The sequence below is a fragment of the Poecilia latipinna genome, unplaced genomic scaffold (genome assembly GCF_001443285.1).
Source record: "Poecilia latipinna isolate Pla-1442-1.1 unplaced genomic scaffold, P_latipinna-1.0 Scaffold542, whole genome shotgun sequence".
NCBI classification, from domain to species: Eukaryota; Metazoa; Chordata; class Actinopteri; order Cyprinodontiformes; family Poeciliidae; genus Poecilia; species Poecilia latipinna.
In genome coordinates this window covers 158,223-183,390 of record NW_015113158.1, presented here as the reverse complement: position 1 = coordinate 183,390, position 25,168 = coordinate 158,223, and the positions used below count along the sequence as shown (strand labels likewise).

At 37.8% G+C, this 25,168-nt stretch overlaps 1 long non-coding RNA gene across 1 annotated transcript; it reads left to right on the top strand.

Moving 5' to 3' along the window:
• Positions 1-8,965: 8,965 nt before the first annotated feature.
• Positions 8,966-23,726, top strand: LOC106952842 (uncharacterized). Its single transcript, XR_001426058.1, has 3 exons — positions 8,966-8,976; positions 16,470-16,473; positions 23,624-23,726. It is a non-coding gene; the product is annotated as an uncharacterized LOC106952842 (long non-coding RNA).
• Positions 23,727-25,168: the final 1,442 nt, after the last annotated feature.

Below are 25,168 nucleotides of genomic sequence, written 5' to 3'. Positions count from 1 at the left end.
TTCTTTTTGATTGCGTCTAGATTGTCAGTGTTTATGGAAATGTAGAACTTGCGAAGACTGAGACAGTGAGACCTGACAGGAAATGTAGCAACTGACTTCAGACAGAGATCAATTTCAAGGTGTCAGAATGCATTTTTTTTATATATCTGTTCAAAGTAACATTGTTACTTGATTGTGCTATAAAATATGTGCCTGCAAAATATATACTGACCCTTTCTTTTAGCTAAAATCAGGAATAAATCTTTGAAGTTTTCCCTCACTATTCAGCCAGCTAACTAGGCAACATCTAGTGATATTGGTGGCGTTAATGTCCACAAACACCTACACAGGCGCTGGCAGGTGAACAAAATGAAGAGACATGCAATAATTATGCTAAATGAAAGCTATAGACAGAGCCGGCCCAAGGCATAAGGGAGTTGAGGCTCAGAGGGCTCCCAAGAGCAGCAAGCTAGATTGACTTTATATCAACCCATAACCATAAATTTAGTGTTTATCAGCTGATATTACTTTCAAATAACATCAAATATTACAAATCTGCATTTCAGAATTCAATAAGGCAGGTGGGAATTTACACAACTCATGATTGTGAAGCCATACAAAGTGATTCACCTGAGTAATTTGGCATTTGCTTAAGCAACAGCAAAATAATAAAAAAATATCTCTCTCTGTGTGGGTATGGATGATTCTTGAGATTAAACCTGCATCAGTTTTCAGTATCAAAGGTCATTGCTACATGCTCAAAAAAAAAAAAAAAGATCCAAGAGCTTGCATGACAAATTAAACGACATGCAAACTGCAAGAGTCAAAAAAATGCAGATCTTAATCAATTTGTGAAAACCAAAACTCAAAAGCAAATCTGTTTGCTGGCATCACCAGTTGGAGGCGTAGAAATCATCAGAACTGATTTGTGTCCATGTAAGATCAGGCCAACTTCTTACAATATTTTATTTTCAAGTATGTTGAATACAAGTGATATTGAATGTTTTCTTCAACTAAAACTATGTACTGGGGAACGTTTCCTATTTGTTCAATATTGATGGAACTTTCTATTGTGAATATCTAAAACATTTGAAAGAAAATGCAGATTGGGAGGCTGAGATAACTAGGCGCAGAGCTACCTGAGATACTTTTGGCCTGGGTTTGCAAAACAGCCAATCTGGAAGTGCCTTTTATTTTTCTTGGGGCTGCTCGGCTGTAGCCCCAACACTGGCGATAAGGAGATCAGATGCTGGTTTTGTGGTGGTGCTAAGATGATTTCCACTGTGCATATTAAAGCATATTAACCCTTGTGTTTACAAATGGGGTCCAACCGACACAGTCCTCCATGTTTGCGTCAGTCCACACAACGCACAAGGGTTAAGTTATGCTTGGTGTTTGAACTAAGACATGGAGCTTGGTGTCTTTTTAGAGGGGGCGTCTAGTATTTTTGGTTCTATAATTATGCAAATGCAACAATAGTGTGAATGTCATATTAAAATCATCCTTTGATAAAATGTTTCTTTTTTCTGGGTAGACAAATAGGTAACTTTAATATATTTTTTAAAAAACGTTGATACATGACATTTTAAATTAGTGTAATTTTAGGTGATGTTTAGCAACAATAATACAAATTCTTTAGCTTAGAGTGAAGTAGAGCCTTCAAATCATATTTAGTGCAATATATAGTGAAGGAGAGGACAATATGAAGACAGGGACAAACAACTTAGTCATGTTAACTTAGTCGGACATTAAAGACATTAAAGCTTCAACAAGTTTGAATCTTTACTCTTTTATTTAGCGCATAAATGCATATTTATATTTCTAATGCAGTAAAGATTTGATCAATTTTCATAGCATGAATTAGCCTATAGCCGTCTTTAGATGTTACATTAAAATGTAATTTGATAAAAGTTTGCTGATATTAAATTAAAAAAGACTGAACAATATTATTCAAATTACCATGTAGCACTTAGGAATAAAGACACGCCCAATTACAACGGTAACAAAAACATTCTTAAGTCTAAATAATGCTAATTTCACATTTTTAGAGCATGCACGACTGATAGGCGACACTGTTGCAACATAACTGTGATGAGAGCCACAGAATATTAATGTTGGTCTTTACATCAGAGAGTGAATTTAGGTTTTGTAAGTCATAAGCATCAGCTCTTTTTGATGTCAAAAAGATTACTATGTTTTTACACGGGAAGATGACTATGACAACGTCTGATATTATCCCAACCTGTACACCAAAGAGATCAACACAAGTAAGAATGCCAACCAAAACCAAGCAGGTGTTAACACTTAATTTACACTCTAATCTTGTTCTATGATGACATAGATCTCACTTTCGATTTCTTAACATTTACCCCACCGTACTTTCCAAGGAGGGGTACTTTGGAAAGTCCCCCACTGTTTAAAAATTGTCATGTTTAAACAAGATTTTAAAAGTCAATGTCATCATATATGAAACTTTTTCATTTACAGACGCAGCTGCAGAAATTCTCATTGGGTTGTGATAAATTGGCAGACGTGGAGAAATGTTTCCACTAGCCTTTTTTCTGATGAGATCAGGATCTTGATAATGTGTGTAATTAATTTATTTTTTTCTGCTGGAAGGCACATTTTCTTTATTACATTTTTCCAAATTTCTCACCACACGGACTCTGAAAATGTGCCATTTTAGGGTATTTCCTGTTCAAAATGCTGACTTTTCAACAAGAACAATGATAAGATTTTATCTTTCAACAGACTCAACTCACCCTTTTCCTCTTATGTCTGTGCTACAATGAGTATAGTGTCAACATTTCCTCTTTTTATTTTACTCAGATGCAGTATTTTTGTCATTTTTCTTTGAGAAAAGATGTTTGCCTTTGACATTCCATCACTCTGTGTTTTAATAACTGCACACAAGTTAAAAAAAAAAAAAAACTTTAAAAGGAACTACATCTTATAGTTCCTTGTAGTTTGTAACAAAAATCAATTGGATGGAGCTGTTGTCACACTTTTGGTTTTATTTTCAGTAAAGGTTGATTCGGTTTCATTGGTTTATGGTCAAACGAAGCAAGACGTTTTGCATTCTCTAATCTTCCTCGAAAAACTAGACGAGCAAGCACATGAAATGAGTTAAAATTTGAATAAATTCAACATGTTTTATGTTTACCAACGGAGTGTAGATGCACAAATAGGTTGAAAGGGGGGAGTTGTTGACTGGAGTTTTGGCTTCTATCTTTAATAAGATCACTGGACCGTTCTTGGACAGCGTGAATAAAGTGCCATTCTCCCACACCAGGCAGTGAGGGGCGGCCTCCATTGCTGTGCTCACTTCATTAAAATTTCCATTTCTGCAACAGCAGGACTCACAATGAACCGTGCTCCCGTGGCCTGTGAAGCTAATGCATGTCTGTTTGCTGGCATCAGTATGCGGCTGGAGGTTTGAAAATGATTCAACATTGATTCACGGGGATGTGAATGTATGTTTGTGTGTATGGAGCAGGGCAGTAAATGTTTGAAGAAACGGGATTGTTATAAATATGGGCAAATTCTTCCTTTTTTCCCCCCCTCGTCTCCTGCTTCTGTCGGGTCTGGTGTAAACACAGCAGGTAAACATCGGTTGAATTGTGGGGCCTGAATAGCATCTTTATCTGCTTCATGGCTCGGTGTGGGAAGAGCGAGAATTTGAACGATTATATGCTTTAGACCAATCCTCCACTATTACCAGCTGGGCCAAGGCAATTAACCCGCTTCATATGTCTCATCTGAGCCCAAAAAAACAAAACAAGTTAATCTGCCCCAGTCTGTGAGGGCCCTCCCTATTTCAGTCTCGTGCAAAAAGACAAAGCAAAACTCAACCTCAATTAGTTCCTTATTTACTCCTACTTTCCAATTAGCGGCTGCCATATTAAATCTTTACAGGTCTGCAAATTTAGGCCGATTACTTATGCAAATGAGTTTAAAGTTTTAATAATGCTGTCAACAGAAATAAATGAGTTAGACAAAGTAGAGTGTTGCAGTCCTTAAAATTACCTGCCGAGCTTAACAAAGAGTGACATTCATATATTGTTTCAAGTTGGAACATGAAAGGTGAAGGGAAGACAAGAACGAGTTTCAGTCCCTGTTTGTTGGAATAATGAGTAAAGAAGAAGGTTTGGAGACGACCAGGATTGTTGGGTTTAGATCCAATCCCAAATGCCGTACCAATCCAGGAGGTTTGAATAGGAATAAGCCGGAACAATTAGCTACACTGCAGCATGTTTTACACACACATTCAACTGTAGTTGTATTAAAAAATATATATAATTATGTTCAATTATTTCTTTTTTTTATAACTACTTTATTTTTAAATTAGGACATTTTATTTAAAGTTGGTTAACTATGTAAGATGATTTATTTTTGCAATTAAGTTTGTTAATGCAGTTACATGCTAGGCCACTGGAGGCATGCGTAATGTAAAATCAACTTTTTTGGGATTTATACATGTCATAACGTTATTCCCTCATCAAAAGCATACCTGGAGTGCTGCAAATCTGTTATTGAACCAAATTCATTTTAAACCTGTTTATATAAGTCAATGTCTTCTTTCTTTCCAGCAGCCTTTCTTCTTGACTCACACTGGCCGCAGAGCTTTAAACTCTGCAGAGTGCTCCAAAACAATCGACAGGGGCAGCTTTAGTGTGTCTTTACTGAGATTTTATCTTTCCACACTCTTGTCATCATATTGACATTTCATGAGCAATAAACAAAACTGAGCAGGACTGAAAAACAGAATGATTCTCTCAGGGAGACAGAAAGCAGAGTTGAGGTCAGATATATTCACCTGATACAATCTCTTATCGAATTAATAAAAGAGCTACTTAGTAAACTCACAATAGAAGAGAAAGCACACGTGTCAACTCCACTCAGGGAAAGGCAAACCTTCACTCCAAACATGCCCTAATGAAGGAGAAGGAGCGGCAAGAAGAAGGTCAAAAGAACAGTAGAATTGTTTCTTTTAAGAAATGCATTAACAAAAGCAGTGCAATAATGGAAGATGGCATTCAATCACTCTTTAAAGGTAATAGGCCTTAAGCCATTCACCTGGATATCATCAACAATCCAAAACCACAGTATGCAGAGTATGCAAAACTGAAGAATGAAGTGAAGTCAACACCAGTGAACGGCACATACCTGGAATATTCGGAAGAGGGAAACCTGGAATAGGAAGAGTGGCAGACAAAAAAGTGAGTGATACACATCACTAATGACTTAAATACATAAAATATATCAATATTTCCAAAACTTTGTGTTCCTTTCTGATTACAGCTTCAGTGTGTAACTTTTTTTTAAATGAGTCATTTTTCGTATTTGTTAAAACTGTTACTAAGCTGTGACAGTATGGTATGAGACAGATAATCTATGAAGAAAATAAAGCTCCTCTGTCTTCTCCCAATGCTCCCAGTGACAATTAGAAACAACCAATCAGTGTGCACGCTGATCACCCGTCCTCCTGTCTCTGATTGGTTGTTTTTGAGCGGGAGCGATGCATTTCTTCAGACGGCAAGAGCAGCACAGGGAGGAGGTGGAGGAGCTCAATCTTTTCAAAGATTATCTGTCGTGACCTGATGACGGTTTTAGGACATATGTGGAAAACACACACGTTTTTAAAAAGTAAAGTTTACATGTTGTATCTTCAAGAAGACGTGAGTCAACTGATTCCTCTCCAGACATTTATCTGTTCATCAGGGCTGAGGTCAAAAGTCAAAAGTCCCAGGCTGAAAACGGCAATGATCTAATGAGTTATTTATCTTAGAATGGTGTCAAACAAGATAAACGTAGTGTGTTCATTTCATGGCTATTTCCTCCTCTATCTATGATACATAACATAAGGTAACATATGGTATTACCTAAGAGCTGGGTGTCCTAAATAGATAATTCTCTGATATGTGGCATGGTGTGACATGTTCTAAATAGAAACCCCAATGACACGCCTTTATCTAAACCACTGAGTAACCCCTAATTTTCCACATAGTCCTGTTCTCTTTAACTTGTACTTAGAAAACTATTCACACCTTTCTACTATTTTTTCTACCTTAACAGCTCCTCCTTTCACACCTTTGTGAACAAAGTGTTTGAGTTTTTAGGTTAAGGTCACTGTTACGGCCCAAGGCCTTTTCCTTGGGGTCTCTAACATCCATGTTTTGGACTCCTTAATTGGTGCTGATTGGAAGTGGAGGCAGCTGGCCAGTGTCTCCAGATGACATCAGATCCACCTTACGATGCACCACTTTCTCTGACTAAGCAGCTCATTCTTCCTGTCTCCCTGCCACTCTCTCCCCTTTCCCCCTTTCCCCCCCAACCAGTTATGATTTTTGTTAAATAAATTCCCTTTTAAGTTATCTCTTGCGTTGCTTCCCTTTCATTTGTTATGGTTTAAGAGCCAGACCATAACAGTCACACAAAAAAAAAGTCCTTTATTTTTCCGACTTAAGTGCGACTAGAGTCAGAGTCTCAAATCTGAGTTGCTATGTCTGTGTTGAGGCATAGGTGTGTGCGAGGTCCTTAGTTTTATTTTCTGTTGCAATAATGAACTGGATATCTGGACACTGTGCAGATTGACCACTTCAGGAGTACCAAACGGGACGGGGGACAGTTTAATTAGGTGCAAAGTTGTTTTCACCATCATGTCCTGTCCAGTTGACACAGTAAAGACATAGACCAAACTGTTTGTTGTCATAGAAAGTTACACAATGAAGATTATTCTGGAGCATTCTTGATCTCAAGGGAAACCAGAGCTGTGATTTGCACTATTGGAGTCTGCCTGGTTGTACCAATGGTGCCTTGTGTGGTTATGTGGTGCTTTCAAATTAAAAACCATCATTGCTGCAGTCCCTTTATCTGCCCTTTTACACAGCAAAAAACTCGGGGAGACATCCACTTCTCTGCTAACTACATAAAATAATTTTCTGGTTGTGTAAATTACTTTCTCCAGTCAAGCCGAACCAATCTCAGACTTTCAATTGGTGACATGTTGTGAGAAAACAAGACAGAGCAATTGCTTGATTTTCAAAAATCAAATAACCATCTCCAGTCTGCCAGGGGGCAAGTTCTTTCACTTAAGGCAGAAAACCGAACATATTTGATTAAAATGTTTGCTTTTCATCAGGAATTTGTTTTGGTGCTCACACAGGCCAGCTCAAAAGAATCAAACTGTGTTTTTTGTTGATTTACCGCTGTTGAGAAAATATTAGTATATTTTAACAGCATCAGCTTTAACCTCAAAGGAAACATATATACCAAATTCTGGAACACCTTCATATTTATTGATAATAAAGACAGCAGATTTACACATTTTTGTTTGCTCTCTTTTATAGCAAAAGAGAAATGGTGCTGTGAAGTTCATAAATGCACAGGGTTATGATAAACTGGATGCTTAAGGATTTGCTTTGTTTCTGTTGTGTTGTCAGAGTTCAGATAATCAAAACACATTTTAATTTTAGACAAATGCAATAGGCTTTTTATTTTAACAAAAATTACTCCAAAAAGAAGGCCTAAACATAAATTATTTAATAGCAACAAGGCAAATATTTTTTCATGCACTGTAAATTCTTGCATTTAAATTTGCATGACGAATCTTTCCACTTGCTTGGTTTTCTTAGTTTGTAGATAAATGCTGCATTTCAGGTGGAAGTTTTTCAAAGGCGTAAAGAAATCCAACACCTAATGAACGCAGTGGGAATGTGGGTGTGGAACAATCATAAATCATTAGAGCTCAGTTCTATAGTTAGACATCTGATGAGTTTAATTTAAGAAAGCTAAAACAGAGAGTGGAGGAAAGGGGGACAAGGCGGTGAAATTGGGAAATCAGGCAGCACTGATATTAAACAAGAAACAGGTGACAGAAAAAATGTGCAAGATGTCACAGATAGGTAAAAGAAAAACAAAGAGAAGAGAGACAATCCCCATTGTACTGCATTACAAAAACAGTAAAGTGAAAATAAAATGAAAAGTGGGTGAGAGCAGATGTGAGAAGAAGGTGTAGGCAAAGAGGTGCAGAAAAAGACAAAAGAATCTAATTAATCTACTCGATGGGTTTGGTGTAATTTGCCACTGAACTCTCAAATACAGGCTGCCAGATGGAAGACGGGTAGCTCAAATGCTTTAAGTTTCACAGTGTGGGGAATCTTAATGTGAAGTGCATTTGTTTTGCATAACTGCAGCACATTTTAAAAATATTGGACACCGTGTAAAGATGTGTAAAAAAAACAAAACATGCAGCAGTTTAATCTCACATTGACAATTTCAGAAATTGCATATTTTATTTGAATATTCTGCCGACAGTTTTCCTCTGAAGAAGGAATACATTGTGTGTGGGAAGCCATTTTTGTTTGATTTGGTCTTTTGTTTTGGCTCACTAACCTTCTGTCACATCTGCATTCACTTTTCTGATAGAGGTCATAGTTTTTTGTTTGCTTGTTTTATGTTCAAATCTTCTGATGCTTGAAATATTTCCAGATGGCATGTAAATAGTCATTAGAAAGGGAAACAATCCCACTACATCACAGATCCCCAACCAATGCCTAACATCCTGTGATCCACACAAGAGCTGCACATTCACTTGCAAAAAGCTAAAATCTTTCCAAAAGCATTTAGTGAAGTCCACATGATTACACTTGAAATGTAAGATCAGAAAAGGTCCTTTCCTTTTTTCTCTCTGGCATGCCTCCCAGACAACCAGTTGTACTCACAACTGTCGCAAAATGCAAACAGCTCAATATCCAGGCAGCAGAAACTGTATATTAAAGTAACACGTCTTGGATGACGCCATCCGTTGTTTGCAAACACTGTTAATCAACTACTTCTGCTTTCATCACTTCTCTTTTAATCTCTGTCTGGCTGCACGGTCACAAAGAGATGAAGTCAGGGACATGATCCTTGCCCATTATGATCGATATCAAACTGCAGAAGGAGCTTCTCATTGTTTTATCCCTGCCAAACTCCCAAAACAGCCAAATTTGTGATGTGAAGCAACTAATAGTTATCATTTTCATAGATGCTCTTGTTTAGGCTGCGAATCTCGGCAGCAACTCCAAAATTACACTTGGGCTCTTGGCTGCACCCCTGATCTTAATTAAAATACTCATGCAACACTTTGCAGGTGTTCATTTTCAAAGAAAATGTGAAAACCCTGCTTCCTTCTCTACAACTTAAACTGATTAATTGGTTTAAAAAGGTGTCAGTGCATTGATGGGAATGGAACAACATGCAAAGAAAAAAAAAACCCTTTCCTGACAAAACTGTAAAAAAAAATTACATAAACAGACTAGAAAGCATTCGAGTTGTACAAAGCTGTAGCATTGATCATATGCATTTGTGTCATAAAATGTGGTTAGGGCAAAACACCAAGTTGACCTTTTTGTCTTGTTCACAGTGGAACTTGCATGCAACAAAACATTCTACTCTGTTAAAGCATGCTTACTCAAAACAACAAGTCATTGATTCTTGGAAGCTCTTAGCAGGTACAGAGGTCAAGGCGTTCTATTTAAAGGCACCTTTAATCAGAACACCTTAAGCTGTCAACAACAACCTATTGAGCCCCTATAGTTTGTTGCACATCATCCCACATTTCTAACTTTTTCTTGAAACTGTCCTGTCACAGTGGAAAAACACCCAGGCCAAGAAAAAAGAATGTACCAATTATGACCTGGGAACATGAGAAGTGGATCGCAGCTGAAAAAAAAAAAAAAAAAGATCTCAGATATAAAAGGCTGAAAGGAGTCTCTTCAAAAGAGACAGAGCTTCTGAGAATCAAAAAGAGTCCCATGTTTTGGATACCTCCATTTGCATCTCTTTGGAAATAGAGGTACAACGGGTGATGTCAGTACACCCTTTGCACCTTGATTTGGAAGTTTTCCAGGTATGTCCCACAATGAGGAAAACCTAGAAGAGACCCAGTGTTTCACACTGATAGATTGTAATCAGACTAAGACACAGGAGGACAAAAAGGAGCAAAAGACAAATAGACAAATGATTAAAAACGGAAATTTTCAAACGTGCTGATCAAAAATAAACAAAATAAATTATTTTTACCTGGCAAAAGATGAAAAGGTAGTCTGTTTGTGAATATGACAGTGCTGCAGTTCACAATCCTTGTCAGACAAGAACTTCTTCCAGGAGAGTAATGTCCCTCCTTTGAAGCTACTTTAGTTTTAGGTCTCACTTCTTTTTGCATTTTGAAGGTCAACTGAGAACCTGGCAGAGGTTAATCTCTCTTAATCAGGAGATTACTTCCCTTCTGGCCTGGGGATGCCATGGGACACCCCAGAATGAGCTGGAGAGTGTCTCTGGGGAGAAGTCATTTCTAGACCCGTTCCCTCCGATAACCAACTGTGTATGCCTACTTCAGTTCTCCATAGGTTTTCTTCAGCTCTTGTATTAAGCAAAAAATAATTCTGAAATATGTTCACTTCTTTCTAACAGCTTTCTGAACTAAAACCTTTAAGGCAGTCAGACACCTGACAGTTTAACTTATTAGCTTCATCATACTTCTCTGCGTCACTGTTTCTGGGTCTTAATAATTACTATAGTGGGCGAAATGCCTGTAAAGTGGATACTACCAATACTTTATTTACAAACCCACACACTTTTATGTCCGTAATCTTCAGGGCAGAGGAAATGTGTTTGGCGCTGAGGTGGCGTGTTCACTTTCCTCTTCCATCATTCATGTCAACAGAAATTTAGAACCCACCCACAACACTGAAACAAAACACCACCAATGGTTTCTACTCAGCCCCATACCTAACATCCTTGCAGCCTTTATCAGTGACAGTCCTGCTCCTGCTAAAACTGTAACGGTGAAGTAAAAAAAAAAAAAAAAAAGAAAAGAATGTCAAGGCTGCCTTGGCATTTTCTGTACTTCACTTTCTCCCCGCCAAACCTATTCTCCACTCTGCCATTTCCTCCCCTGCAGTCGACTCACAGCCCCAGCCTGCTACCATCTTGTCTGCTGGCCAAGAAAGTAGATTACACAGGAAAAATGTCATAAACTCTGTGGCGAGGAAGCACAGGCTGTCAATTATACATGTGCCACTCTGCTGCTATCTCCAATTCTCCTTCTCCACCCACTCCAAGTAACTCGGCCGGGGCTGTCCTATTCTCCTCCTCTCCATTCTGTCTCTGTCAAATTCTGACATCTGTCTTTTATCGTGCTGCCACAAGAAAACCACACTTACACGCACACGCACACACACACACATACACATACACACCCACACCCACACCCACGCATACACACGGTAGGACGTATGTAAAACCAGAAAGGTAAAATCATAACAGGCTTTCAAATTGAAACACACTTTCCAACATTCCTGTGATCCAGTGCCGCTCAGACGGTTTTACAGTTAAGATCATAAAGTGTCTTAATACAGTTTAAAAACGGCATTACATCACTGACCAGTTAATAATAATAATAATAATAATAATAATAATAATAATAATAAATTAGCTTTCTAGGCTTATTCTTTGTACAGAAGGCAGGGTGAGAGCGATTTCTTTTGGAACAAATTTTCATCCGTTCCCAAAGAACAAACTAACCCATCTGGGGAGGTTTACTCTGAACAAGCAAAGTTCCCCAAAAACTGATGACAAAGCTGACACTATTTAATCGTTACGAGCAATGCGGAAATTGACTGTGAAGGTACAGAAACGACACACACACACGCGGACACACACACGCGTGCGCACACACACATATACACAGCCTCCTACGTAGATCTGGTTTGGAAAGACGGCTACCTTGAACTCAGCCTGATAGACTAGGATCTATCATGAGGGAGATGATAAAGTGTTGCAAATGACTGAAGCATCCATGTCTACATGCAGATGCCTCTAAAAATAAACCACTTCAAAAGAGAAAACAGGAAAAGATAAAAAATAATGCAGAGATCAGGCCTTTGCTTACGACTAAAGAAAGACTCAGAAGGAGTTTTTTTTTTTTTGCCAAATCTCTTCGGGTTTCAGGTCTAGAATTTGGCCTCTGTGCTGCTTCGGGTTGGATTATCTGTGTAGCATTGTTCCGCTTGTCCAATTAACAAAAGAAGGTCGTTCCCATAGTGTAAAATTCTTTGCTGTGAGTCAAACAAGACAATAACAAAATGTGTTCAGCAAACACTCCCCTCATTAAAAGAGCGAAAGTGGTGGAAATCCTTTTTTATTTTTATTTTTTTTACATTAAATTTTTAGGCATGCATAAACATCTGCTCCCACAAAATCTAGCCAGGACATCGGAGTCACTCCACTTAAGAGCCAACCCAGAGCAACCCCTGCAAGCTGCTAAGGTTAGAACCATGGCTCATTTTGCTTGTTAAAAATAAGACTGTCAGGGAAAAACAAATCAGATTGGGAAGAGTGATTTGAACAGTCTTACCTTATATCTATAGATAGATAGTAAATAGAAGCTATCTATCCACAGTATCAGCTGCAGTGCCACCATGCAGTCAAAACATGAGTTTTATTTTTATAATAATCCCTGTCTATTGATTTTAAGACCAAATATTGGGTTTTAGAATAAGTCCTTCATACTTAATATAAGCATAAAGGTTAAAAATAATTAGCACACTAGTTATATTATCATCAATATTCATGGATTCACCCGTTTGCAGATTTTTCTGTGAATCAAAACTCCAAATTGCTCTTGGAAAACATGCCTTTGCACAGATTTTATATATCTAACTTATTCAGGGGGAGGGTGGAAGCATTTTAGGAAGCTAAAATATAAATGTTGTAAGTTGATACAGATGTCTCCCTTAACTTTCACTGTCAACCTTAAATTAGGGCTAAACGTTAACTGGCTACAGTAACAATAGTTGAATGTTTCCTGCTGCTTATATCCCCTCTTTAATGATTTCAGTCACTTATGCAACACATGCAAAATTACGCTGAAGATATGAAAGACATCGTATCACATTAGTGTAAATGTAATGCTGAGTGTGTGATAGTTTTTGTATTTAGTTTCTATTTTACATGAATATGAATGTGACTGCTCTGATATTTTTGTTCAGTCAGAAAAACAAAAAAACATACATACCATTTTTATTCTGATGGTGATTTTCGGCTCTTTTTTTAGACTCATCAAACACACAGATATTCTGCTCCTAATTAGCAGCAAAATTTCTGCTCACAAAAGCCATGTATGTCTGCTTCTGTTGGCTCCTCTCTGACCTAAATGCAGCAACATATTCACATGTAGGAAAAACAAATAGTCTGTTTTTATTAGTGATAATAATCTCTGTTGTGACAAGATGTGCTCATACTTTGGGAGTAACCGTGTTACTTCTGACAAAAAGTTGAACTACCGCATTTGTATGTGTTGATGAAGTCAGTTGTCTTTATAAATAATTTACAGAGAAGGAATAAACGAAGCTCTCGACTCCCATGAGTCACAAAACAAATGAGATAATTAAAGGTGGTGTATTATGTCTTCCAGGCGCAAAGTGCCTTTTCATTGTGCAATCACCTAACTATACCTTCAACTGTTATAAAAATGTCTTGCATCTAAAAGATAATTGTAAAAATGTACTTTGCGTCACAGCTGTTTTTGACAACAGGTGTTTGCAGATTGCTGCTGGCAGTCTGGTGGCTCTGTCTGGGGCAGACTTTTTGTCAAAGCAATGATGAGGGAATGATATTATAACAATTTAAAATATATATATATTTTACTTAATACCTCAATTTTAACAGCTCCATGGTTAAAAGAAATTCTGCATGGTTTGCATTTTCAAACATCGTGTAAACCTTTGTCACATGCCTTTTCTCTTCCTGCCACATGTCAAAGAGTCTCTGACCAGTAAAGACTTCTTATTTTTTGCTCTGGGACTTTTCCTACCGAAGCCTCTCTGCAGAGCTCTTATTGTATATTCATAATGGAGTGAAATGTTTCTGAGACTTGTTCTTATTGCAGAAAAAGGTATCTGTGTTAATGGGGAGAAAGGACAGAGATGTCTGTAATGGTAAAGACCAGGACAGGCTGAAACGGGAGAGAAAAGGCTGAAGAGAAGGGAATAGGAGGTGAGCAGCTCTGTCTATAACTCATCAGTGTTTATTGTTTCTTTGTATGATGTACTGTGAGTTCTGGACTCCCGTTGTCACTGAGTGGCGCCTGGCGCTGTGTTGAGCTTTATCAGTCTTCATTTTGTATCTTACAGTCTGTGGCGTGTGGGGAGGTTCCTAAGCGGTGAGGCACTGACTCCTCTGGAGTTGATTGTTCAGAGATATAAAAAACCAAAAACAGAAGCTTTTATTTCAATTTTGGCCTTAATTGAGACATTTAGTTTCTTTACAAGCTTTAGATTAGGCTTAATCAATCCCCTGCTGTTGACAGATATGATGGCATGAAAATCAAAAATCATATATCAATAATGAAGTTCATGCAATCAAGAGAATGAAGAAAGCCAATAGAAACAAGTCTTCATTGCATTCATAGTTCATTAGTCATCAGAATACGTAGGACTCATTCTCTACCTGCCAATAGCAGGGCTTGCTGCTCAAGGATTTGTTGCTAGGCACTTTCTTGAAAAGAGCTAGAGCGTTTTGTATACTCACTTACAAAGTTGCTAAATAAGCCACACCAAACAGTTGTTTGGGTAAAGGGATGGTGTGGGAGGGACTTTTGTGCTTTTGTGGGTCTAGATCAGAGGTGGGCAACTCCAGGTCTGGAGGGCCGGTCTCCTGCAATTTTTAGGTGTGTCTCTACTTCAACACACCTGAGTCAAATAATGAGGTCGTTAGCAGGACTCTGGAGAACTTGACTGAATCACCACTTAGGAGGTGATTCAGCTGTTGGATTCAAGTGTGTTGGACCAGGGAGACATCTAAGAGCTGCAGGACACCGGCCCTCGTGGACCAGGATTGCCCACCCCTGGTCTAGATTCTAAACCTTTATGTGTACACTTGCTCCAAATTTGGAAAATGGCCCTGAACTCTAAATTTCAGCATGACTCATGATCAAATGTTTTAGGTGGAATCAGGTTTTCCATATTTTATAAAATCCAATGCAAGAACACAACAAACACCACTTGACAGGAACACTCAGAAATGCGATGTAAAAATGATGATTGGTCATGTATGAACTAAATCACCCAGAAACAATAATGCTGAGCAAAACTGGATTGGGTCTGTGTTTGTGTTTGCCCAGATATACTGGATCTAGATTCACTCTGGATGATCTACTGGACCTCACATCTCCAGGACAAGTACACAAACACAAAGACACACACTTTTAAAATATTGGATGTCTTCCAATGACACAAAGGCCCAATGCTATAAGCATTGATCGTGCTGTTCACCTCATATCATTAATAGATTTACGACAGCTCCATGTCGTTGTTTCCAAATGATCTCCCTGGTTATGACACTAAAGGGTCAGTTGAATACCAAGCAACAGAGATAAATCTTCACCGTGCTATCTGCTGCTGGTTCCTGCTGGCATTGTCTGTCACCGTGCTCCAGCTATGCCTCCATATTACCCTGCACACTGTCTGGAATGGATCCAGTTCCTAAAATAGTGACTTGGAAAATAGGTGCAGTGCACTTTATGAGAAAAGAAAAAAAGGGGAATATGAAAGGGAGTAAAAATGACTGTGCTTGTGTGGGCAAAGAGGTCTCCTATTAGGGCAGTGGAGGGAGAAATATTGGTCAGAGCAGCCCCGTACCATTTGTCCTCATCAGGATCTTAAATAGAATTGGGATCAATTATTCATGGGGTCCATAACTTGCAATAAATGTTAGCTGAGACAATGCAGTCTGTACCAGGGAGAGACAGAGGACTGGGGTTTAGAGGCACTTATAGAGGGCCAAGTTTAAAAGTCCGAACAAAACAGCTGAATAACTAATTCTGGATCAATCTTTCCTGTGGCATTTAAAAGCCCTTTTGGTTTTTTGATGTTCCACTTTAACCACAAGATTATCTGGGAAAACACAGTGCAGCCTTTAACCCGGCAGAGCAATGGCAATCTAAACTCAGCACAGTGCTGCTGAAGGACTAAGCTACTGTATGTCCTAGGAAATTATTATTTCTCTACAGAGTCCACAGGAATGCTCTGTGGTTCATATTTTCAAAATGTGCATATTTTTAAAAGATATTTCTACTTAAGTAGTGTATTCTTTTCTCAGGCGTTTTACATCATTACCTCAAGTTGTTTTTTGAGTTAGAACTTATGCTTGAAGATCAGTGGTGGCAGGACATTTTCAGGATATTCAAACTTAGAACTTGCAGTCAAATTAAAGATGTGTTTCAAGCTGAGATGTTTGTTTAGTTAAACGTGAAAGAAAAGAAGAATTGGCTCATCCCATACGTCACAGGAAAACATTAACGATTGAGCAACATTTAAAAACTCAACATAGTCCACATTTAAAGGAAGCAAAACTTTCTCAACAGCCAAGAGCCCAGAGCCTCTGTATGAAGCAACGTATGGCTTCAATAAAGTTCCATCTAACTCCTGCTGACAATGTTTTAGCAGTTTGGTAAAGTGCTAAGCTAATGCTAAGATATCTGCTCTCTGTTTTGATATGACTCGGTGATAATTCAGGTGATAACGTTTTGATTGTAGTTAAACATCTGCAGACAAAGCTTAGAAAAATGTAGCTTTTTTTGCTTCATATGTTTTGCTTTCACATGACAGAAAAATACGAAGCTACAGTAGCCGACACAATTTGGCTGTACATCATTTTAAAGAGTGAAAAATACGTGCATTTTCAGAGAGATACAAATGCAAAAACTTAATGTGCTTAATCCATGGTACACTTTTTGCAGGCTGCTCACAAAAAAATAGCCCGTGATTTTTAAAACTGGCAAAGCAAAACATAACAAATGGCTCACCAATAAGGGATCAATTCAGATTATTTCAGCACGCTTTGATTGTGACAACAGGTAATGGATCGGATCACTTCTACAAAATTCGTTTGTGAAAGATAAGTGTTCCAGTTTGAACTCCAGCAGTGACTGGTTTCGAGGCTTGTTGATTATAAATCGATGCGTTTAATCAGGTATGGTTACGATGAGCAGACAAGCCGCAGTGGGTTCCCTCTGGTTTTACCGCTCCTTATAGGAAGCATTCTGACCAAACAATGAAACAAAAAGCTGATGTTTACCTCAGACTGTGTACCTTACATGCAATAACAAGGCACCACAGCACAAAAGAGGACCAGGGACTACAAAGCACACTGAAAGACGAATATCTTATTTACAGCACAGCAGTATCTTCGTATTGCAAAAATCTTTTCTCCTTCAATACCAGCCTCCAAAATATTACATATTAAATTTTTAACACCTATTCTGCCTGCAGTAGTTTTGTTGTATTGAGGTGAAACTGCAGGTATTATTTTTAATCTGGAGGAAAATAATATATTTCTTTAACTAATGTGCAGTTTTCCTATATTAGCTATGCTAATAGCTTTTAAAATTTTAAAAGTATACCATGATAAAGAAATACCATTAAGGACTAAATTTAATTTACTGTTTAGGTAACAGTAAATGCTACTTTGACCTTTATTCAGTTGCTCTGTTACTGTCCATCACAAAGACGTTGTAAACTGGCCAAGAACAACATATTACCCCCAATTGCATGCATAGCAAAAGTCAATTTTCTTTCATACTCACAAATAATATAATTCCTCAGCATTTATTGGGTTTAAATGAAACTAAGTACATTGGTTCGGCCAAGTACCATTTTGGTAATTCAGAAGAGTTTTTAATGCAAACTGCATCAAGCTCAAATTAACAAATTACTATTTATGTGTGAGTCTTCTTGTTTGTATTGAACTGTTTCATTACAGAAATACTCATCTCAACAGATGAGCAACCTGAGTATCTTATCTAAATTACGAGATTTGAAGAGAATGACTAAAGGGAAATAGTATGGATGGAATATGTTGTGTGTCAGTTTCAGTTTAAATAACTCACTTCTTCTGTATTCTGACAGCTCAACATAAATTCACTCAGCAACGCAATTAATAACACATCCCACACATTTCCGATTTTTATTTGCCAAAACTATTGAGACCATCAGAGCCACTTCCTTCCACAGTTGTCACAACTGAAGCTGCCACTAAGAATAAATACTTGATACATGATACTAATTCTCAATACCACAGCAACTGTTTTAAGGCACAGGGTTCTTTAAAAAGCAACATATATTAACAGTTATGTATCTTTTATAGATCAATGTGTCTTTGATTTTGTTCCATAATTATTTTATTATTATACCTTATTATAGCTGTATGCTTACATTTGCCTACAAATTTGCTGCTGATAAACATAAATGTTTTTCCATAGGAACAAAGAAAAAGGACTATTCTGTTCCTATAAATAGATTTTTTGAGTAAACATGCATAAATATGTATATAGAAAAGTTTTTACTGTGTAGTTGCCATTAGGTAGTCCATAAAGTCATACACTGATGGGCATTTCATGCATTAATTTGTAACCACAGTAGCACCACTGGGCCCTCCGACCCCCACCAGCAGGTAAGGTGGGCGAAGTGTCTTGCCCACAACGCAACAGAGGAGGGAGCAGAGGGTATCTAACCAGCCGATTGTGGGGTGAACTCCTACCACCGTCACCACAATTCCCCCTATTTATACACTTGATGTTCGTTCATGTGGACTTACAGGTTTATTACTTCACCGTTGAAGTTACTCGCCAACATCAGATTTTCAGTTGTAGAGCCAGCACAGATAGCATCTGGGCTTGTCGGCATCTTTCTAATCCTGCATTTTAATCTGCTTTGCAATTGAAAACAATTGCAAAACCTCATCTTTGAACTTCCTTGCCATGTCAGTGGAGTTTTAAACTTCCAGCAGCGGCTCACCATTTTAAAATTCCCCCATAAGTGAGCCACTGCGAGAGGCGGGCGAGGGTGTTTTGAGTCTGTCGGCAGAGCTGCAGGGTGAAGTCGTGTACCTGCTTGTGGAAACGAAAGTAGGTCAGTTTTCATCTATTATCGAGCAAATGAGTATCATTCAGAATTTCTTTTTATTAATAATGATTATATTGAAACACTAATTACTATTTCTGACAACCTTCATTCTGTATTAATACCACACATTTCTTTTCATGACGTGACAAATTAAAAAGACATTGAAAGATCATAACTGGTTTTGCAAGGCAAAGTTTGTGGTAACATCTATGAGACATAATGTGTTTTAGGATTAGGAGACACATTCGTATTTTTCAAAGAAAATTAAATCTTGGAAATTTTGCCATGGTTACAGAGTAGCTAAAACAAATAAACCAAATAAAAGACCCAATGTTAAACCTTATTTTAGGGACTTTCCAAATAGACACAACTAAAAGAGCTATAGTGCATAGATTACTCCTGTCAGCGGCCATGTGCAGGGGTTAAAAGGTTACACACCTACTCAGTAAACTGTACTTACCCCTGAGAATTGACTAATTACAGGAATAAAACAACAAAATGCTGTGAATGCATGTGAATGCATGCAGCTCATTGTTCCCATGTACAACAAACCGAAAGTGAAGTAAAATAAGAAAAGGTAGCAAAGAAATTACTTGAAAAACAATTAGTCACAGTCCACAGAAAGACTAAAAGCAGGAAAGAGAGAGTCAGGAGTTAGAACCTGACACTGCTGTTGAGTTACTGTGAGAATTCGCACCAATGTAGTAAAATTACACATTCTCATGTGTAATGATTGCTGTCAAAAGCGTCCTTAGACCTGGACTTCCAAACTTAACCCAGCAATACTTTGGTTATGATGTCGAGCGTCATCTATCAGCTTTAGAGAAAATCAAGTAAGTGTGATTGTTTTTTAAAAAGTTTCATTTTTATGATGTCGGAAGGAGAAGTTGCGACACTTTGCTGGGACCTTAAGATATAAATAGGTAGATTAGAATCACATTCATGAGACACTAAGCGGACATTATTTCTGTTCCACCTCCTATCATGAGAAAAATGAGCAAACTCTGCTGCATTATTTTTAAAGATGATTACAAAATGCTGGAACAACTGAATTTAGTAAATTACTGTTTTTCTTACTTTGTTACTCAGGCTGCTAACAGCAAAAATAAACAGGTTGTGGAATTGTCCACATTTCTTGTTTATTTCTCATTAATTCAAAACCTCATCAAGCCAAAGACAGTTACCTAAAATCTAAACTCTTGACATATGAAAATTCATCTGTTTCTGGACTGGGTTAAGCCCTCGATGTTTCAAGATCCTAGCAATAATTTTGATTGTTGTCCCTGCAATGCCACTGCTACTTCCACAGAACTTGCAGCTGGTGGGGAAAAAAATTTAAAATATAATACATTTTTGGGATAAAAAAATTACATGCCTTGTAACACCTGCAGTAAGTCTGCAGAGAAATGTTTTTAAACTAATAAATGAACAGTAAGAAAGCTAAAGTGTAAAAAAAAAAAAAAAAAAATCTAAGATAAATAACCATTTAAGAACGCTTTTATGGGGCTTGGACTCTTTTACACTTTACCAATCTAAGTTCAAGAAAATATACCAGGTGCTGCAGTTCTTGGACAAGTATGACACTGTAAACTTAAAAAGAAAAATGTTAAAAATAATTAAATTAAAATCTCTCCAAATAATAATCTGCATTCACAGAAATTTAGCAATGAATATGATGGTCATTAACAGGTGCTGTGAAGCTCCTTGTTGGCCCATAAAAGACTTGCCTCCAAGGCATGAAGTTGCCAGATTTACTAAGCAGGAATGAAAGGAAATTAGTGTTGAACCGCAACTAACAAACATCGTTAAGAGAAACTATTGTTGCTAATGAATTTCAGTATCTGCAAATTGAATCTGAAAGATCATTTCTGTAATGACAAACAATATTTAGTGAGAGACATGAAATCTGGGATTGCAAGGAAATTGGTCTGCTGGGTTTATAGTTTGTTTAATATGCCAAAGATGCTGATTGTTATCAATATAATGATCACAATAAAAGACTGAGAGCATAAAGAAGATGATGTTACTCTGAAGACATTTGATATTTTATAATGTCTGCTAAAGGAGCACCAATATAAGGTTCTTATCAGAAATAGAAATGCGTCTGATTAAAGGTGAAAAATGCATTTCTTTACTGCACATAAAATTGCTGAACCACAAAATGGTTGAACATGCTTATTACATTGCAAATACATTCAAAATCTTTTTGATATTCTGCTAAAATAATAAAAAAAAATAATTTCACAATTATTGTGCTTCCATTAAATGAGAAGTGTGATTAAAATCCCATGTGAGTAAGCGTGTTCACTTGATAAGTATTTACAAATCACGGCGGCGACGGATGTAAAGACTTAGATGAGATACAGCTATACTTCAGCCATGGCACTAGTTGTTATGATTAGTCACCAGAGGAGACATCGGTATGCTATTCAAGTGTTAGAGTGAGTATTCTTTATGCTTGGGAACCACAGATAAATCTTTAAAAAAACAGGACACCTGTGAATATTAAGAATCATATACGTGGACAAAAAGAAAAAGAAATAAATTAAATGTAGTTTTCCAATATTTTTGTCCTTTTCTATTGGAATCAATTCTTGGCTGATTGAAAGTAATTTGTCATCCAATTCTCCCATATTTCTGGGTTCACCTTTACAACATATCATTGTTACTTAGCTTTTGCAAAATTTATGAAAGGATCAATATTTCAGACCTGAATAAAAGTAAATATGAATTTCAGTTTGAAGGAAAAACTGCAACCTTGCATTAAACTGATTGACTAAATTCTCAGCACAGAATCATTTATCCATAACAAAATGATGACATTTTTCACTTTGCAGAGAACACATTGTTAACCTATCTTGAGATATGTTTCAGTACTATTTCTTTGGTTTTACTCTTAGTCTGGTTATGGTAGGATTAGAAAATGAAACTGTAAGGGTTAACACACCAAAAGCAGAAAAGAGCTAGAAAACAGGTGTTATGGGGCACCGCGGATAACTACAATTCATAAATACTTGAGACCCTCAACAAAACTACTTATAACTGCTTATTTTGATAGCATAAACACCAAATATACCTTTATATGCATTAACAGGCACGGTGGAAACCACCTTAGCAGCACAACAGCAGAAGCTAATATCTACAGTCTTTCTTATGTCCCCTCTTGTGGGTATTTGACTGCTTTGTAAGCATCAACCACTTAGTGTTGAGCTTAGTTGGCTTTCCAAGACGCAGTATTTTAAATACACTCTTAGAAAAAAATCAGTGAATAACTTTGAGCCACGTTCCACAAAAAAATCCACAAACACTAAACCCGACAAGACAAGGTCTATAGAGTCCAGTCAGTAGAACGGATTACACAGAAGAACATACACTCAGCAGAAGATGTCATCTACTTTATGTAATGAGTCTTAAACATCAAACTTATGTTGTCACTGCTTGTATCATACCGTCTAATCGCAAGAGCTCCTATGGACTAGTGGTGACTGATTACTAAAGAGGAACTGAGAGTCTTAGCTTCAAACCGCCATTAACACGTTTCTTGTAAATTTATCCCAGAACACACACACACCGAATCCCGAATTATCATACAGAGACTGTGCTGCTTATAATTGACTGAAGGAATGCCAGGCACTTACTGATGAACATGGAAACACTCCACTGTGCATCTCCAAATGGCTTTAGCAAGCTAATGGCAGTGTGGGAAAAAATGAGCTCACACAAGGCAGAGGAGGTAATGTAGCTTCCAGCTCGGCTCATTTTCTCCAAACGAAAGAGATAATCTGGACCCCCCAAAGGCCTCAGAGATTGAAAGCCTCACAAGCGGAAACGGCAAATAACTAAGAGAAATTAGATATGAACCTGGGCCAAAGTTTTCTCATTCCGCTCCCCCTCACCAACTCCACCAGCTCCCATCAGAGGCATGGACAATGTGCCTACAGTGAGGAATATATGTGAAATATTCTAAGTACTAATAAGTTTCTCCTGCCTGCCTCCCTCCTTCGTACCGTCCCCATCCTCTGCTCCCCATCTCTACTCTGGCTCACGTCCGTTTCTGTCTTCATTCACTCGTCTTGCTTCTTTTCCTCATTTGCTCTCCACACAGACAGAAATGCATACCGTTAGTGACAAGCGGAGCACTTTTCTTGCCCAGATGTACTGGCAGCTATCTGTCTCAGTGGAGCTCCTCTCATTCCCTCCGCGCTCCAGACCTGCACAGCAAGTGTGTGAGCAAGGGGTTGATGGCAGGAACAAAGGCTGGAATTATGTGGATGCATTGTAGGGAAATGCAAGCAGGCAGCTAGAGATGGGGCTCGGGGCTGGAAGCTTTCCCTGACTGGCAGGTAAAAATGTGGGCTGAGGCAGCGAACGACAAACGCTGTCCCGCCCCATTATTCATGGCTGAAGTGCCCTGGAGCAAAGTACCTCCTATATGCTACACCAGATGCTGCCCACTGCCAGTATATGAAGCCTCTCGAGTCATTGTTTATTGGGGCCTGCTATGCAATGCATGGCAGGAACCTATTGTTCTACACCCAATAGAATGCCTCATTGCAGCCCATACCGCTGCGTGCACCCCCACAAAAGCGGTATCAAAACGTTCAGCTTGATCCCGAGAAGGGAGCTATTACTTTTAGTGGGATTCTGAGTTAAAATGACGACATAAATTGAGAAAAACGAGAAAAATCGAGGCTGAGTGTCTCACAGAATCAGTAATCTTTATCTCTGAAACACACACACAGCACAGTGGATTTCTGACTCCAAAACTCTTTTTAACTCCCCCTCACAGGCACAAATATCACCCTATTGGTCTAAAAGTCGGTCATGACATAGATACACATGCCTGCTCCCGTAAAATGTTTTCAAAATTTTGCTAGGGCTTATGGTTTTGTGTCAGGGTCCTTGAGACCGACGCTGGGTGTCTCACAAGTATAGAAACTGTCTCAGCATGACAGAGAGAGCTAGCCCAGGTGCAGATAATTAATTACCATAGCAACGGGGCCCAGAGAGAGGCAGTGAGTAGTCTCACAAACAGGCGCAGTGACAGGTCTCACAATGCATTTTGGGAAGAATACATGTTTCCTGTGACTATTCATATTTTGCTTACATAAAGTTATTATTTCTCTGAATTTTTGAGTGTGAATTAAAGTCCTTAGTACAAAAGTTGAAAAACTTCTAGAAATAAACAATTACTCACTCTCTTTTTCTTTTTTTTTTTTATTTATTTCAGACTGTGAGTGAGAACCACATGTGCGAAGCTTATAATCGTCCGTCGGAGTGCTGTTCATGACGTTCAACCATTACACTATAATAGCAAACCTGGTTGGCAATAGATGCCAAGTCCATCTTTGCATTAAAAGTGTCATTATTTACCGAATGACACTTCATGACAACCGTCATAAACATTCATAAAGACTTCTTTATGTTCATGACAGGTGTTATGTCAGTCTTATGCACACCCCTTCAAATAAAATGATACCAAGGCAGTTGACTCTATTGGATTCAGAGTAAAGGGGGATGAATACAAATGTATACCTCACTTTTTAAGTTTTTAAAAAAATCTTAAAACTTAAAAAAAAAAAAACAGAATTGTTGAGTGTTTATTTGTGCACAGAACAGTTATGCCCTACTTTGTGGTTTTCTGTCACATTAAATCCCACTAAAATGCACTACACACAAAAAATTTGGGTTGTTGCTCTTAGAGGTTCAGTTTCCTGGATATTCACCTGTTTCCATTGTGTCAAGCTTAGAACTCTGCTCTTATGCTAATTTTCACACAAGTGAATTCATAATCACTGGGCTACTTCTGCATGGCATGTCTTTACACTATCCTCTGTTAATTACTCGTTCTCAGGTATGTTTAAACATAAGGTTATTATAACTGCTAATTATGAGAGGAAGCTAAGATTCGGTTTTAGTAAAAATAGGACAATGCCAGCTTTATCTGTGAAAAGCCATGGCAGTTCCGCATAATGTGCTTGGGAAGGCGCAAATAAGTAGCTGAAGAGTTACCTTTCAACGTTTTTTCTGTTTACTTTTTTGTTTACTTTAGAAAAATCAAATTATCAAAAAATTTTCTTGGCTAATATTAATTTTGCCCAAGAGCTCATCTAAGCGAACCTGCATATGCAATCAGGTTTGAATCCTATGCTCTACAAAATTATGTATGATCTGTAGAGATGTGAAACATTTGTTTCTGACAGTAAAAAAAAAAATAATAATAATTATATATATATATATAT